Source organism: Triturus cristatus, chromosome 3_1, assembly GCF_964204655.1.
Source record: "Triturus cristatus chromosome 3_1, aTriCri1.1, whole genome shotgun sequence".
NCBI classification, from domain to species: Eukaryota; Metazoa; Chordata; class Amphibia; order Caudata; family Salamandridae; genus Triturus; species Triturus cristatus.
Genome location: NC_140583.1, coordinates 204,069,341 through 204,087,618, shown reverse-complemented (window position 1 = coordinate 204,087,618; position 18,278 = coordinate 204,069,341). Strand labels below are relative to the sequence as shown.

At 46.8% G+C, this 18,278-nt stretch overlaps 1 protein-coding gene across 7 annotated transcripts in view; it reads right to left on the bottom strand.

Moving 5' to 3' along the window:
• TLN2 (talin 2) overlaps positions 1–18,278 on the bottom strand; it is a 1,262,084-nt gene that overhangs the window by 752,487 nt on the left and 491,319 nt on the right. For all 7 annotated transcript variants that reach the window (XM_085643650.1, XM_085643649.1, XM_085643651.1 and 4 more), the window contains one exon: positions 6,120–6,194. The gene's annotated coding sequence lies outside the window, so the exon portion shown is untranslated. The remainder of the gene's footprint in view (positions 1–6,119; positions 6,195–18,278) is intronic.

The window sequence follows — 18,278 nt, the reverse complement described above, 5'->3', positions numbered from 1 at the left end:
TCCACCACTTAAGTATGCACACTGAAATCTATGATTTTTGTGAGTGTAGTGGTGGAGTTTGCAAGTCAAATTAAACGCAATAAGTGGCTGGAGCAGCAGGGGGGGAGGGAGAACAACAGAAAGGCTGGATGGAGAAGTTACATTTATAAAAAGCAAGGGAAAGAAAGCTAGAGGGACATGGAGGGGTGGGGAAACAATGGACAAGCGTGGGTGTAAGGTGCAGCAGCATAGAGAGCCGTGGTGGATATTTGAGTGGAGATGCAGCACATGAGGGAATGGGAAAGAAAACAAATCTACTCGCACAAAGTACGGAGAAAGATCATGTATGTGTTGAAGAGGGTTGGGGCTGAGAAAGTATCCTTATGGAACTCTGCAGATGAGGTCGTTGGCGTCCAAGATGTATGGTGCAGGCCTGACTGACTGTGTCCATCTAGCCAGGAAAGGTTGGATCCTTCGGAGTACACATCAGTGGATTCAGATGTTGTGTAGGTGTTGGAGGAGGATGGGGTGGGAGACCATGTCAGATGCTGCAGAGCGATTCAGGAGGATGAGGGCCGTTGTGTCATTTCTATCCAGAGTCATTTGTGGCGGCAACGATGGCAGTTTCTGTGCTGTGGTCGGCTCTGAAATCAGACTGGGTGGTGTCGAGAAGTTGGTGGTCATTGAGGTATTTAGTGAGGCGTCTGTTGACCATGGCCGGGAATAGTAGCAGGGAGATCAGTCTGTAGTTGGTGAGCATAGGGTTTCTTCAGTAACAGGAGGACAGTTGTGTGTTGCCAAGCATCTGGGAAGGCCGCGGAAGAGGTTTAGGCATTCACAATGGGTGTGAGCATGATGCGGATGGGTTGCAGTCCTCTGGAGTAGGTGTAGTGGGGCGTGGGGTCCAGAAATTGCCAAAACTAAATATCACACCCCACCAAATAATTTAAAAAGATGAATTAATGTGCAAATCCTCTTGAGAGAACAAAAGGCGACATTGATCAGATTAATTGAAAAACCGCACAGCAGCAACAGTGGCAACTGGCACAAAAAGGTCAAAGAGCACAAATCACCACAAAAACCATCACAATTGCCCACCTCTATCCACATTCATGCGGCAGCGGAGGAATCAATCAATGTCATGATCTACACCAGCACGCTCCTCATGCCCAGGATTCCCAGACAGTCCCTCCTCTTCACCAGAAATGCGGCCAACTACTACTACAGGAGAGTTTAAAATTACCTTTCACGAAAACGCCCTGCCCTAAATATCTCAAGTGACACCGTGGGCCACATTCATTGAAGAAGCTTCACTGGACACAAATGGCCTGTTCCACGAGTGCTCCAGTAGCCACTGTGCTGCTGCTGGATGCAGATGAAGGGTACTAGGACTTCTATCCCGGTAAAAGAGGAGGACTCCATCGGGGTAAAACAAAGGAACAGCTGTAAGTCATAATAATGAGGGCATTAGGGGGTTACTCTGTCTGATACTCCTAAATGTCCAGGTTGCAATGATGATGATATAACAAGTCTATCATTATACAACTGCCAATGATGTTCAGTACACCACACACATCCGAAATGGCAAGGGGCAGAGACTCTGCACTCCTCAAAGAGGTACAGCCCTACCAGTGTCATCTGGGGAGCTCGTCAGCGTCACCCTTTCCTTTCACATGTTGGTTCAGTGACGAGCAGACTTTTATACTAATGCAAGCAGCACCATGCGGTATCCAAGTCTACTAGGCAGCTTGCAGGCAAACCAAGATAACCTGACAGTAACCAATATAAAACAAGCATTGGCATAGCCAATAGGTCTCGCCTTTGGGAACATATAAGTGTTTAGCCATGCAACAGTTGCATAACTAAATACTTATAAGGTCCCAAAAGTGAGACCTATTGGCTATGCAAAGCGGTCCTGCAGCCGCGAAAGTGATCGCGATCACGATCAAACATCAAAGCGGCCGTGCGGCCATGAAAGTGAAAGTAATCGCGGTAAAGCGCGGTGCGCACGCCCGCGCACATGCACTGTAGCTCTAGGCTGGCCTGGTAGCACTTTTTGGAGCCCTCTCAATAAGTCTCGCCAGACCAGCGCATGCGCTGGGTCAGGCGAGACCTAAAAATGACTAACATTAGAAAAGTATTTGGATGGACGACAATGTGGTTAATTTGAGAACAGGGTTCTCCAAAGTCGGTCCTGGAGGGCCGGAATCATGCAAGATTTTTAGCCTAACCCCATTTTAATGTAAATTGAAATTGAATTTATATAGCGCTTACTACTCCTTGCGTCTGTGCTTTGTAATTATCCTAAAAATCTGTCCTAGATCCAGCCCTACTGGACTGACATTGGAGAATCCTGCTTTACAAGATACGTGAAGAAATCTTGCTCATCAGCTGAAGGACAACACACCGCGAGGCAAATTCAAACAGGCCCTGTGCTATGGCTACTATTGGAGACCCCACCCTTCAGGCCTAGTTAGGATTTGCACAGTCTTTTTGTTTAGTTTTCATGAAAATCACTTTTGGGGGAGCAGCAAGAGGCTGTAAAGACCACTCAAAGATGAGCAGGTACGTGAAGCAGTCTTTATTGTGGTAAAAGCCCTGACACCAATAGGCGTCTACTACGAACAAGTCTTCCTCCAACTGTCTCCCAACCGCCACCCTCGCCCAAGGTTCTACAATAGAACAGGAGGACGTCACAGAACCATAGGTGAGGGCTTGTGACCAGTGGACATCGCGAGGCAGGTCGCGAGACCTGTACAAGGTAAATGAGCACATCATAAGAATACAAGGTGGAAAGGTAAACTCAACAGAGGCGCCAACCGTTGGTCACTGGCACCTGCTTTATAGCAAGGTAACAGTAACACTCCCTCTCGACAGCCCTCCCCATCCATTTCCCTTTCTGCCCATCTTAAACTAACCCTAAAACCCTTAGTAACAGTTCAAGATTTCATCATAATGTCCTAACACAACTTACCAATCAAGTCAGGGGTTACATTTGATTGTTTAAGCCCTAAACACCCCAATCTGACAGGACCCAGTTGTAGATCCTGCCTGGCCATATACATTACCACTAGTTGCACACACCTTTGAATTAATCCTTGCATTCAGACATGTTAGCAGACAACCTCTCCATGACCATTGCATCCCACATCCGTAAGTACCACAGTTCCTGGCAACTACTCGTTGTAGTCGCCAGAAACAATTGATACGTTACATTATATCTGTTTGAGTCCTTATTTTCCATGATCGTGGTTTCCGAACCAGTACTGCTAGGGAGGAATCTACCGGTATGGGTATACCTATACTCTGTGTAATAGTGGCTAGGATTGCATTACAAAACAAAAGCAGGTGAGTGTAGCGGTGTGGCTTGCGGCCTTTAGCGCCTATTCGCTTGGGAGCCCGAGGTACACCGCGGCATGTTAATCTTTAAAACTCTATGAATTTAAATGTAAGGCCCATGCTGGCTGTGAGTGATAGACGGCGGTCAGTTTCCCCTGGGCTCTGAGCCGGCCGGTCGCTGCCCGTCGTGGGTGAAGTACTATTCCAATAAAGCATTTCTACTCAATCATCTGGCTCCAAAAGTGCTTACCATAGCCATGCACCACCATCACACACAACAGCCTGCCTGTCTGGATCAATACCGCCTCGCCATTTTCAGCAGCGTGAATGATGTCACAATAGATCTCCAAACCCAAGCAGACCTCATCAAACAAAACAACATGCTAGAATGCCTATTGTTGGTACCGTGAGAGATGCAGGGCCGGGGAATGGGAATAGTTTATTTGTCTCTCTCATGGGTGGCCACTTTAAACATTTCCATGCCTTACAACAATTAACTGCTGACACCACTCTCAAGGGTTTTTAAACCGAGAATTTCCGAGGCCCAGGAGTCGAGTTTCTAGCAGAGATCTCACGAGTCTATGCATGGCACATTTATTCCCCTCTCCATAGCAAACCCCTCCTTGCTACAGAGTCCCTACAAGCCACAGTTACACAGCCTCACCCTAGTACAATTATTGGGTATTATTAACCATGAACAATATGCATATTTTAATCAAAGACTCAAGGATATTGTTTTTGGTTTACAGTGTATCAGATTTAATAAAAATGTGTGTCCTGCTAAGAGACCTGCTGTCATTCATTATTTTTGCTGAAACATGTCTACATTCGTTGTAGGCAAGCAACGATATTACTTTCTGCCTGCATGGTCACACCTGCTGTCACCGGAGCAGACGTCTGCGACATGTCACCTCTTGCACTGCACACCCGTCCCTTGCTCCGGAGTTCTACACTTGTCTGTGAGGCAGATTGTTTTCATCGAAAAACTCTTGATTTAAAAAAATCTCCAAATGTTTTTGTTAACTGTGATTCCACCTGCATTATACATTTGTAATCATTTCCTTTTTTAAAGGCATCTGTAAACATATTCACATTAATGTCATATGGCATTCAATTGAAAGTTATTTGGTCTTGCTGCGCATGTTTCCAAAGACATCTTTGACAAGTAACTCCCCCCACTTTCACACTATGCCCAGTTACTATGTAACCACTGAGCTCCAGCGGCATAGATCTCAAATTAACTGATGGTCTGCTGGATATCCGCTTTGATATCAAGACACATATCCCTAACGGGACTAGGTAGGTGATAGCTGGCAGGCTAGGGCTTGTCGCAGGCAGGCTCAGAGCCACCACGCTGCATGCAGGCGCATGCCTTTGCAGTAGCATCACTTCACAGAAAACTACTTCTCAGGTAACAAAGATGCTGGCCTCTCACAGGCATCTCCTGAGAGCTGACGCTCACATTGGTGCTGAGCGCTTTGCAGAATCACACTCTGCTCAGCCAATGGGTAAAGCATGCAAAGCTCTACTCAGAGGCCCTCCACATGAGCAGAACATTTGAGGTGCACATGCGGTGGAAACAAGGCGAAGCACACACATCTCACCGAATCCCTGCCAGCGTCAGTGGGTACCAGCTGCCAGGCCACAAAACAAGATGAAGACAAAGGCGGACAAGGGCATCTCCATCACAATGATCTACATTTCTGTGGGTCATATTAGAATTTAAAAAAAGACTTGCTGTGAGCTACTTGCCCGGAGAGTTTCAAAGTGTTGACCAAGATAACAAAACAAACAAAAACCAGGGGGGGTTGGGAGAAGCAGTGCTGCGGATATGGACAAATTTGTAGAACTTTTTTATTTCTCATGCCCTTGAGGCAAGCGAGGTGCAGCCTTCACAGCAAACGTGTACACAAAATGTCAAGAAAGGCCGCTTTCACGCCATCTGGTTCAGGATTTCCATGTAAGACTAATTTACATTAAAGCTTAATTAACAACACAACGAGCCCTTCCACACAAGCAGGGCGTAACAGTGTTAACATCTCTTCTGAAAAGTACACTGGGTTGAAAAACATCTAGTGGTGATTGGCGCTGCCACCTGAAAAGAACTACCAAACATATAAAAAGACACACTTAAAGGTCACAGGACAGATGACCCTACCAGGACAAACTTGATCCATATAGTTTGAAAAAAATGTTTCTTTATGATGAACAGCCTTGCCCAGCCTGAGATGGCAGGCTCATTATAGTTGGTGTCCACCCATGTTACTTGTGGTTCCTAGCTATTACATAGAGGATGTATTCTGGGGTCCTTAACCTCCCCTGTTGCGTCTAGACAAAGATCCTACAAGGACGCCGTGAGAACAGTCACTGCACAGTCCACACTGCCGCTGACAGCCAGCAGAGTATACAATTTGCAAAAAAGGACATGTGAATTCTGACCTCTGGCAGTCCCTAACAAAGGCCAGTGTAACCTGAACGACTTGCACACTTTGAAGATGCTCACAGAAGTAACACCATGGGATGCACCTGTCCACCTCCAATCAGTGGTCACAGCTCATCAGCGACAGGCTCGGCAGAAGCTTTTGTGGGGCTCAGGTCACAGCCGTGACGCGGGCCCTTCTCTGTTTGTATGACAACATCTGGGGGGGCATATGGTTTTCTGCCTTATCAAGAATTAGCAGTGGCAGAGTGGGGCACTGCAAAGAGTGGGGCAAACACCCCTCAGCTTCAGGCTGGTGCCACATCATCAGAAAGCACGTGTGAATGACAACATAAAACAGCAGGAAACAGGGCGGCCTTACCTCAACACTGCTCACAGGTGACTCCTTTCACAAGAACGATCTTCACTTTCTGACAAGCGGGCAGTGTCATCATACCTGAAAGATTACAAACAAGCCTTGAAACTACAATACATACATTCTCCTAAGGCATATAACTATTATACCTTGTGCAGCACCGTTTATAGGGCAAGAACACATAAATACGGAAAAAACAAGTGCACCTCTGGTAGGGATGAATGCGAGACCCATTAAAGAAGGAATTTATAACTACATCCTTTTTACAAACCACGTTTTCAGTTTTGTAAGCTTTTTGTAATTGGAATACAAAGAGTATTCAACTCTAAACTCGGTTTTCCTGTTTTTTGGCCTCCTAACACACAGAGAAGTAGTTTTAGGTTTCAAAATGCAATTCAGAATATTTGAAATCGATTCCCCCCGCGCACCCCCTAGAATCCTGGCCCGATGCCACGCCTTCCTGCCGAAAGCGGGGTGTCTCCGGGCCCCAGCAAGGGTCCCGCGGGAAGCAGCCACGCTCGGATCTGCACTCCAGCGCGCGGCTCTCGGCATGCCCGCGTCCTACCTCACATTACTTGTCTGAGCTCCACATAGGCTATCGCCCAGGCCACGCACCTGACAGAAATGTGTACATACGCCCGTTTTCTCCCGCCACCCTGCCTCCATTGTTTAGGTTAAACGAAAAGCAGGCTGCGCAGCTGAGCGCAATGCCTGGGACAGATGAATAAATGCCCCTTCATGGCTACGACAAAGACATCAGAAGGTCTTCACAAAGGGGAGTACTCGACAATGGTTAGTGAACACTCACAACTTCCGAGGCCGTGAGTGTTCATAGTCGGATCCACCCAGCGGGGCCTCAGATGCCACTTTCAGAGCAGATTTTCTCAGATGGAAATTCCAGCAATTTCTTCACCAGCAAAGCCTCCAGTAATGATTCCGTGAACAAGAAATTACGTTTAACGCACCTTTATTGTGCTAAGGTGCACGGAAGCGTTTGTGATGAGATCCTTTGATATTTATTCAGATGTGAACAACTTGCCTATTGAACGAAGAACACACCCCAGACCCCCGAACAGAGACCACTGTATGATGCCACACTCACATCCTAGGATCGGAGTTTTGTAGGGGCACCGATTTCTACTTACAGCTGCTGTGGCATTCTTTGTGGTTTCACCAATATGGCATTTCATTTTCTGAATCAGCTTATCTTTCCTTGTTGTTGCCTTTGGTTGAAAGGGGTTTGTTCCTGTCACCAGGCAAAGAATATTAACCTCCCTAAGCCTTACAACGCTGGCAACAACCACACACTACTGGTGCAAAGGCTGGACGGCGCACACAAACAACAAGCACTGCCCCGTCCAGGGACAGGCATTTATTTCCAATAGCAGCCCACATGTCAGGATGGGTTCTTTGACTCATCCATACATCCAGGGTCCTGTTTTCCAAGGATCGTCCCATTCTTGCTCGATGTTTAACATTCACATTCCACCCCAGTCTAGACACTAGCCTGACAAAGTCTTACTCCAAATATATGGGGAAGATACATTAATTTACTTCCAGCTCACCAACGGTCTGGATATCCCACCAACATTACTAATACTCGAACCAGGTACGCACTGGGCGAAGAGGCGTGCCTTGCGCAGTGAAGCACAAAGAAGATCCTAGTATTGTAGTGAATGGAGCCTTGCTCCCCACTTTTAGATTGGTCCCATGGTCCAACACAGCACCCTACCAAACAGCCAGGAACTTTGGGGTACTTTTTCTTTCTGAACTGTCATTCAACCCCTAAGTCATCTCAGTGGTTAAAGGTAACAAACTGCAGCTATAAACTCTCAGCAAACTCCTCCCGCTTCCCCAAACTTATCACACGGTGCTGACAAGAGCCTTCATCACGCTGCATCTGGACCCCTTCAACATCATCTACATGGAATTGCCCAAGAACCTCATTACCGCTCTAAGACTAAAATATTTGGTAGCCAAGTCAGACCGTGCCTACATTTCCATAAACGTGAGCAAATGGAGCCAGAGGTTTCCAGTGGAGGCCAGCATCAAATTCAAGGTTGTATGCCCCGTCCACAAGGCTTACCAGGGTAGAGGCCACAATATTTGTATAACTTGGCCCTAGACAGAAACCTCCTCATTTACCCACCCTGATTCAGCAAGAGATCGAAAGGCAGAAGCCGATCCTAGGCAGTGCAGGGCCCTATATACAGAATGACCTCAAACCCACAGTAAGATCTGAAACGAACCATTTACAATTCAGCAAATGCCTAAAGACTTGCTTTGCAACTGAACCTCTCACAGGCCAAGGGTCGCAACCGAACAACATCAGATTCAGGAGACGGCCATCTGACTGGACTCTAGCTTCCCCAGTTCTTTAGTGTGACCTTGTAACTCTGGTTTACTAGTTCTTCCAGTATTCTTACCTAACTAAGAGGGATCACATAGTGCAAGATAATTAACTTCTCATGCTCGAGGCGTGCATGGTCACTTCTGCTATAGTGCTGCATTTTCCAAACTGTGCTGCTAGCGAGGCAAAAATTCAGATGGGATGTTTTAGAGCTACGGTGTACAGTTGCACTGGGTCTTTCCTGAGGCCCAAGACACATTAAAGAACTAGCTACAAGTAGGCAAAAAACGGCATTAGAGCTTTTGGGTACTAAAAGGGGGGGGGCAAGACCACCTAAAAAGTGCATGGGCCTGCCACATACTCGGACTCCAAATGCTATTCGAGCTGCCCTCTAAAATACAGCGGTCCCACTCTGACATTCCTGGCATTTGTGACAATGTACAGCAATTACGTATTCATGGGGTTTTACCTGCCCCTGCAGAGGCGCACACAAACACTGCTGAGACGTGTGCATCTTGAACTGAGGCCCTGTGGAAGCCTACAACTATTACTGCAGCCCCTCTTCTTGTATTATATCAATAGAACAACGAGGACGGACAGTGGAGATGAAAGATTTATGGATAAAATTTAGAGCCCAAAGATGTATGACCATGCTATTCAATGATAACTAGATCTAGTTGCATGAACTCAATCTCAGAGTTATCTGAGCATCAGTGAATACCTGCCTGCAGGGACAGGACATAAAGAAAAGAAAGGAGATTTGCTTAATGAAAATGATTTACGTACAGTAATAAAGTGCAAAAAAGCAAAAACAACAGATGATGGATGGAATGCTGAACAAAGCAAACATTCAACCCTAGTCGCAGATCTGGGTTTAATCCATCGTTTGTTTGATCACCACGCCACCTCAGTTTGGACCCAGCCATCTGCAACCCAGTCTTGAACCTTCTCCCCATGGGAACGGTGGAGGCTGAACTGCCAGAGCGGGTCCTCCCTGGACCAGATACAAGCATCCTGGGACCTGTTTCGGGGTATCACCCCATATTATCCAGGCTGGCTTTAATCCAGTGGCACAGTGAGCATAGGGGGGGGGGGGCAAAGGCGGAAGCAGGCCCCAAAGGAGACTCCCTCTACGTCACCAGAAGCCGGAACTGGACGCTGTCCCAGGTCACCCCAATGCTCTATCCAGGACGCCCTTGGAAGCCTACGCTAAGCCAGGGCTGCGCCGACAAACCCGTGGACTGCCTCTGGTGGATGCACCCTATATTTATCTGAGGTGATATCATCTGGCACACACTAAAAGCCACCGCAACCGATGCAACTCGATATGAATGTTCTTATTTTAATTGTCAGGCAAGAGCGGGAACAGTCATATAATGTCTTTTCTTAGCAATGAGTAAATCAAAAAAAATCCGTTCTCAATTCTTATTGCTCCTTTAAAAATGACCTCGAAAACGCGCGGTGCCCTCTTATTGAAGGTTTTTATTTAATTCTAAACCCCCCCCTCCCCCCCCCCCCCCCACGAGCAGAGGGCGCCAATCTGACAGGAAAGCTAAGTGCCGCTGTTAACGAGGAGTACACCCACAATGCATCGCGCGCTGACACGTTAAGCGCGCTTTGATCCTCTGCACTCGGTTCACCCTCTCCGTGGGTAGGACGCTTAACCACCGGGGTCTCGGGTAAAGGTGTGTCATATGGACGTGTCGAAACAGAGTGTGGGGCGCCGAGCTGCCGCTGACTTTCGAGGCCCTTGAAAAGCAGAACTGGTGAGGAATGTCACTGTGCAACATACATACTACGCTTCGATAATTCTGAATACTTCAGCATCGTTCTGGGGGGGGGGGGGGGGGCATGGGTTTCATATGCTTCGCTATGGAGCATCATCAGCTTCAGCATGTGTTTCATATGCTTCTCTATGGAGTTTCATAGGCTTCAGCATGGGTTTCATATGCTTCTCTATGGAGTTTCATAGGCTTCAGCATGGGTTTCATATGCTTCGCTATGGAGCATCATCAGCTTCAGCATGGGTTTCATATGCTTCTCTATGGAGTTTCATAGGCTTCAGCATGGGTTTTATATGCTTCGCTATGGAGTTTCCCAGGCTTCAGCATGGGGTTCATATGCTTCGCTATGGAGCATCATCAGCTTCAGCATGGGTTTCATATGCTTCTCTATGGAGTTTCATAGGCTTCAGCATGGGTTTCATATGCTTCGCTATGGAGCATCATCAGCTTCAGCATGGGTTTCATATGCTTCGCTATGGAGTTTCCCAGGCTTCAGCATGGGGTTCATATGCTTCGCTATGGAGCATCATCAGCTTCAGCATGGGTTTCATATGCTTCTCTATGGAGTTTCATAGGCTTGAGCATTGGTTTCTTATGCTTCGCTATGGAGCATCATCAGCTTCAGCATGGGTTTCATATGCTTCGCTATGGAGCATCATCAGCTTCAGCATGGGTTTCATATGCTTCGCTATGGAGTTTCCCAGGCTTCAGCATGGGGTTCATATGCTTCGCTATGGAGCATCATCAGCTTCAGCATGGGTTTCATATGCTTCTCTATGGAGTTTCATAGGCTTCAGCATGGGTTTCATATGCTTCGCTATGGAGCATCATCAGCTTCAGTATGGGTTTCATATGCTTCTCTATGGAGTTTCATAGGCTTCAGCATTGGTTTCATATGCTTCACTATGGAGCATCATCAGCTTCAGCATGGGTTTCATATGCTTCGCTATGGAGTTTCCCAGGCTTCAGCATGGGGTTCATATGCTTCGCTATGGAGCATCATCAGCTTCAGCATGGGTTTCATATGCTTCTCTATGGAGTTTCATAGGCTTCAGCATGGGTTTCATATGCTTTGCTATGGAGCATCATCAGCTTCAGCATGGGTTTCAAATGCTTCGCTATGGAGTTTCATAGGCTTCAGCATGGGGTTCATATGCTTTGCTACGGAGCATCATCAGCTTCAGCATGGGTTTCATATGCTTCGCTATGGAGTTTCACAGGCTTCAGCATGGGGTTCATATGCTTCGCTATGGAGCATCATCAGCTTCAGCATGGGTTTCATATGCTTCTCTATGGAGTTTCATAGGCTTCAGCATGGGTTTCATATGCTTTGCTATGGAGCATCATCAGCTTCAGCATGGGTTTCAAATGCTTCGCTATGGAGTTTCATAGGCTTCAGCATGGGGTTCATATGCTTCGCTATGGAGCATCATCAGCTTCAGCATGGGTTTCATATGCTTCGCTATGGAGCATCATCAGCTTCAGCATGGGTTTCAAATGCTTCGCTATGGAGTTTCATAGGTTTCAGCATGGGGTTCATATGCTTCGCTATGGAGCATCATCAGCTTCAGCATGGGTTTCATATGCTTCTCTATGGAGTTTCATAGGCTTCAGCATGGGTTTCATATGCTTTGCTATGGAGCATCATCAGCTTCAGCATGGGTTTCAAATGCTTCGCTATGGAGTTTCATAGGCTTCAGCATGGGTTTCATATGCTTCGCTATGGAGCATCATCAGCTTCAGCATGGGTTTCAAATGCTTCGCTATGGAGTTTCATAGGCTTCAGCATGGGGTTCATATGCTTCACTATGGGGCTTCACAGGCTTCACATGGAGCTGGGGATTCTTCTGATTCCACCACAGACCTGCTTCAGCACAGGGTTGGGTATCCAGCTGCATCAGCACATGGCTGGGGCTTCATCTGCTTTGGCAATGGGCTGAGGATTAATCTGTTTCCAAAAGAGGGCTATAGTCTGTTTCTTCTGCTTCGGCATGGAGCATCATCTGCTTCGCTACAGATGCTGGGGTGTCTTCTGCTTCATTATAGATGAGGGGAGATATATATATATATATAGATATATTTTTTTACTTTTATAAAGTGCAAACATGTCTCAGAGCATTTTACATGAGCACCAGTTCCGTTACAGACGGAAACGTTAATTTTTTTAAGCACATGTAGATTACGTGATTTGCCCAGAATCAAAGGATGTTGAGCATCCCTACCGAGACTCGAACCCAGTTCCCCAGCTTGGACGTCATCCACTCTAGCCGATAGGCCACATACTTCGAAACAGAGCTGGGGCATTATCGGTTTGGGCACAGAGCTGGGGCAACATCTGTTTCAGCAAAGACCTGGGCAACATCTGTTTCGGCACCGAGCTGGGGCATCATCTGCTTCGGCACCAAGCTGGGGCATCATCTGCTTCGGCACCGAGCTGGGGCATCATCTGCTTCGGCACCGAGCTGGGGCATCATCTGCTTCGGCACCGAGCTGGGGCATCATCTGCTTCGGTACAGAGCTGGGGCATCATCTGCTTCGGCACAGAGCTGGGGCATCATCTGCTTCGGCACAGAGCTGGGGCATCATCTGCTTCGGCACAGAGCTGGGGCAGTATCTGCTTCGGTACAGAGCTGGGGCAGTATCTGCTTCGGTACAGAGCTGGGGCAGTATCTGCTTCGGTACAGAGCTGGGGCAGTATCTGCTTCGGTACAGAGCTGGGGCATCATCTGCTTCGGCACAGAGCTGGGGCAACATCTGTATTTTAAGTTCCTTTCTGAATTGCCAGAAGGTCAAAAAGAGGTTTTGATGTTGATGGGGAAGTTGTTGCAGGTTTGCAGAGTGACAAGGCCTTTCTTCTGGCTTTTACTTTAATTTTCATCATCTGCTTCCAAAATGACTGTCTTGAATTACAAAGAATAATCAAATTCATTCCTCTACCACAGTATTTGATATAATTTGCTCTCACTGTACATTATTTGTCACTTCTCTTGCGCCACCGTCGCTGTTTTCACAATTGTCACTTGTGTCGCCACCTTATGTGTCACCTTCACATCCAGCACCAAGTGCAATTTGGGTTGTTATTGTTTTTTGCTTCAAATATGTATATCCACAGTGCTGATACAACTGTAATTTGCCTTCTCTCGTTTTTATAAATGACGCTTAAATGATTTTTGGCCTAAATACATTCTTAAAACATTTTTCAAGAGTCTTCCTTTCTCCCTCCTGTCTGATGTCTTGGACATACAAATTTAATTGTGTAGCGTAATAATACCTGTTGAGAATTGTTGCTCTTTCTTTCTTTCTTTCATCATCTGCTTCGGCACAGAGCTGGGGCATCATCTGCTTCGGCACAGAGCTGGGGCATCCTCTGCTTCGGCACAGAGCTGGGGCATCCTCTGCTTCGGCACAGAGCTGGGGCATCCTCTGCTTCGGCACAGAGCTGGGGCATCCTCTGCTTCGGCACAGAGCTGGGGCATCCTCTGCTTCGGCACCGAGGTGGGGCATCCTCTGCTTCGGCACCGAGGTGGGGCATCCTCTGCTTCGGCACCGAGGTGGGGCATCCTCTGCTTCGGCACCGAGGTGGGGCATCCTCTGCTTCGGCACCGAGGTGGGGCATCCCCTGCTTCGGCACCGAGCTGGGGCATCCTCTGCTTCGGCACAGAGCTGGGGCATCCTCTGCTTCGGCACAGAGCTGGGGCATCCTCTGCTTCGGCACAGAGCTGGGGCATCCTCTGCTTCGGCACAGAGCTGGGGCATCCTCTGCTTCGGCACAGAGCTGGGGCATCATCTGCTTCGGCACAGAGCTGGGACAGTATCTGCTTCGGCACAGAGCTGGGACAGTATCTGCTTCGGCACAGAGCTGGGGCATCATCTGCTTCGGCACAGAGCTGGGACATCATCTGCTTCGGCACAGAGCTGGGGCATCATCTGCTTCGGCACAGTGGTGGGGCAGTATCTGCTTCGGCACAGTGGTGGGGCAGTATCTGCTTCGGCACAGAGCTGGGGCATCATCTGCTTCGGCACAGAGCTGGGGCATCATCTGCTTCGGCACAGAGCTGGGGCATCATCTGCTTCGGCACAGAGCTGGGGCATCATCTGCTTCGGCACAGAGCTGGGGCATCATCTGCTTCGGCACAGAGCTGGGGAATCATCTGCTTCGGCACAGAGCTGGGGCAACATCTGTTTCAGCACAGAGTTGGGGCAACATCTGTATTTTAAGTTCCTTTCTGAATTGCCAGAAGGTCAAAAAGAGGTTTTGATGTTGATGGGGAAGTTGTTGCAGTGTCGCAGAGTGACAAGGCCTTTCTTCTGGCTTTTACTTTAATTTTTCCTTTCTAGGCCAAGGATGTCCTGGCTTCCGGTTTTGTCGTCCACCACTGATGAGTGCACAAAGTACCTTTTCTGGTGGCCCTGTACATGATGTATCTTGCCTTGAAAATGATGCAGCCATGGAAGGGGAGCCAGTATAGTTTATTATGTTTTAGAGACTGTGATTAAACGTCTCGAGGTCTTTGATGAGATGGGGGGGGGGGGGGGTGCGTGCATGCGTGCGTGTGGTGGCCAATGGTGTGTCCGAGACGTAAGTGAGTCAAGCTCTGCCTCCATCCAGGTTAGAGGGAATAAGCAGTGCTTTATTTGTAAACAAATAATTGCCAGGGCCCCCATCAGGAGGCCACTGCAGCTTGCCCCACTCATTGCCCCTGCCAGCGACAGTACCAACACAACTACTAGCTATTACACTCTTACAAGTGAGACAATTCAGACAATTTCTGGCACCCAAAGCTATTAGAATGGCTTTGATGGAAGGCATAAGTCGTTTTTAATGTATATTAAGTTAAAAACAAATGTTGTTCCGCTCATCTCTGAATTACACAAAAAGCGCCACCATGAGGCAGACTTGTCATAGGTGCCGGTGTTTTAGGTGCCGTTGAAAGCACCAGAAACCACCAGCTAAAGTTAAGCACTGGGAGTAAGGCTTGCACTCTTGTTCTGCATTTGGACTCAGGAGAGAGAGCTGTACAATTCAGTCTCAGGGTTCTTGGTGGGGTGTTCTTTGAAGGAGAGAGGAGTCTTTGGTGAGGATGTATCAGTGTATTTGTGTTTGCTCTCAAATGTGGGCTGAGGCCCTAAACATGGTTCAATATGGGACAGGGCTTAAATATACTTTAACATGGGTGAGGCTAGAAATGTTTCCGTATGCAAGCAAGTTTAAAAAAAAAAGCTTAGAGTGTGGCTACATTTATTTTAAAATGAGTGTTGTCTAAATAAAAATAATCTTTTCAGCATTTTATATTCATGGCACATTCTGTTTTTATTTCACATTCAAACAAGGGTTATGGTATCCCAAAACGCTACGGTTAGTAGGTTACTATCACTACTACTCCTCTCACTATCGACATCTGTGTCCGACCTCTAAACATGCTGCAGAAACAAACCGGCTAACTTAGCCCTTCATCATTCCAAGGTCAATCTGCGGAGTACTATTATATCGAAAAATAACGCATTATCTACAGCGCTATGAAAAGACAAATATGTGGATGCGAGCGAGATGTTATTTTCAAGAGATGCTCTTTTAAGATGTTATTAATTTTACCAAGTTACAAACAAGTTACATTTTTGCTGGAAGAAAAGGTGATCAGTTCAACATAGACCTCTGTGACAATCTTTTACCATCATATATTTAATTATATTTACTGGGAAGACCATCAAAGCAGTAGTGCTGAGGCATGCTCAACTGCTGACCAAGATCATGAAACTAAAGCATGATGACCACTCAGACTGGAATGACACGTGGTCATCTCTCAAGTGAAGAGGAATGGGGTGACCCAAACCTGCATGACGCACTGCTGGGAACTATGAAAGTTTCAAACATAATTTAATATTCATCTAAATTGTTTTAACACAAAATTACATGACAAATTAACTTTTCCTGTTATTAAGAATAAATACCAATACAACAATTGGTTAAACAAGAACATATAGAATTGAGATTTTACAAAAACATTCTCTCCTTAAAGTCCTGTTAATGCACAAGCGACATGTGTGAAACTGAACAATATAATCTTCATTGCAAAGCAAAGTCCCGATGCATTTCGGGTTTTTAAACCCTTCTTCAGGGTGAACACATGATCGGAGGGAAGTCAATTTCCAAAAGGTCTAAGGTAGACTAGGTGAATTCTAAAAGTGAGATACATGCTCTCGCCGTTCTCCATCATAAATGGCGGCCACAGGCGCTGGACGTGCAGGGTACTGCAGCACGCCAAGATATGACCATGCTGGAGCTCAGAAGCTGAATAAGCAATAAGGATGCTTTTAAATGTAGTCTTTCACTTGCTACATTTGTTGTGTGTTCAAAGTCAGAGGTCCAGTGAGAGGCTACGTCCTCTGACAAATTGCTGCTTATTCTCTTAACATCGACACAGGTATTTAATGTTCATTCACTGGCTACAACGTGAGAGGATGTTATAAAATGAACTATCCGACAATCTTGCTGGAATTACAGGAAACCAAGGGCTGAAGGAATTTTTATTTATTTAAATACCTGTAAATGTAATGTACAATATTTCAAAATATATCAGCGAGTAAAGGAAGCAGAAATGAAGCACATTTTTCTAATTCTGAAGAGTGATGGAATCAAAATTTTTTAAAAGGATCAAAAGATCAAGATACTTTATTCTACTGATTTCCAAATGCTAATTAGTTGCTGAAATCCAATTTCCACGGTAATTTCAGCGCTATATTGTTTTATCAGTAAAACTACAAGTCTGTGCAAATTACTGGCTTTTTCAATGGAAAACTGTAAATGACAGTACGCTACCACGCCATGCTATATTAATATATTTGCGACAGCGTGCTACAAAACGCACCATCAGCTACAGCCCATATGCGGAATGGCGTGGCTCCCTTCTTCTTTGTGTCACGGTCGCATTTTGCCCCATACCAGTGACAGGTGATTTAACATTGATGACTGTGGCCCGCTCTAAAAACTGTCCCAGCGGCCCTGAATGGGCACCCTCTGCTGGGGGTGAGAGGGACGTCACTGTCCTGCTGTGAGCTGGCAGGCAGCTAAGATGTGGGGTCTGCAATGGAGTGGCTGGCTCGCCCGGGCCAGGGCTGCGGCGTGCTGCCTTGTGAATCCACTAATACTCCATCAGCCACTGTAGATGTTTCATGGGCACTTTCACTTTCATTATTTTACCTCTGAGTATTCAGTAGGGATGGGCGGAATTTGCGAAAGCGACTTTCGCAAATTATCGCGAAAATGTTACAAATCTCCGCAAACACACGGAAATATTGCGAAGATGCGGAAGTTTTTTTCCCGCCCATTCGCGGTATTTTCTGCGTGGTCGCGGCTCGCCAACTTACCCATGCGGTTGCTCGCGGGCGCGGCCATTTTGTTTTCACTCTTCTCGCGGTGCATGATCGCGAGAAGAAAGACGTGATCGCGCGATGCATGACGTTACTGCGGGCGCGAACTGTCGCGAGACAGCGCAAATGGCTACCAACAATCCAACAACTCGTGGAGAACGCGACCAGATCGGGAAAACTTGTCGGCGAACGCGGGGATTCAGGTAAGGCGATCGCGCGCGCGCGAGAATGTATTATTTTACAGCGCGAGCAAGAAACAAATTATCGCTAAGCTGCGGAATGCGGAAATTTTGACATTTTCGCGCTCTCCGCGGATCGGGAAAATGTCAAATTATCGCAATTTCCGCGAGCGGAACGGAAATTTAGCCCAGGCCTAGTATTCAGGCAGCTCCTCGTAATTCGTAGTGTTGACCTGACCCGCATGTTTTCAACCTGGCTTAATAGTGAGTGAGGGAGATTTAGCAACTTCGCAATTTATTCAGTCAATGTTCTAAACTGAATTTGTCCATTAATCGAAAAAGTAAACCAATAGTGATTCAATTATGTTGCACTAAAAATAGCCTGTTAGCACAAAAATTATATTACATTCCCTACCGCTTCCGGGGGATGTCTTTATTGTCTTAACATCACAGCGTCCTTCGGCGCCCCCAGCCTTCAGAGGGT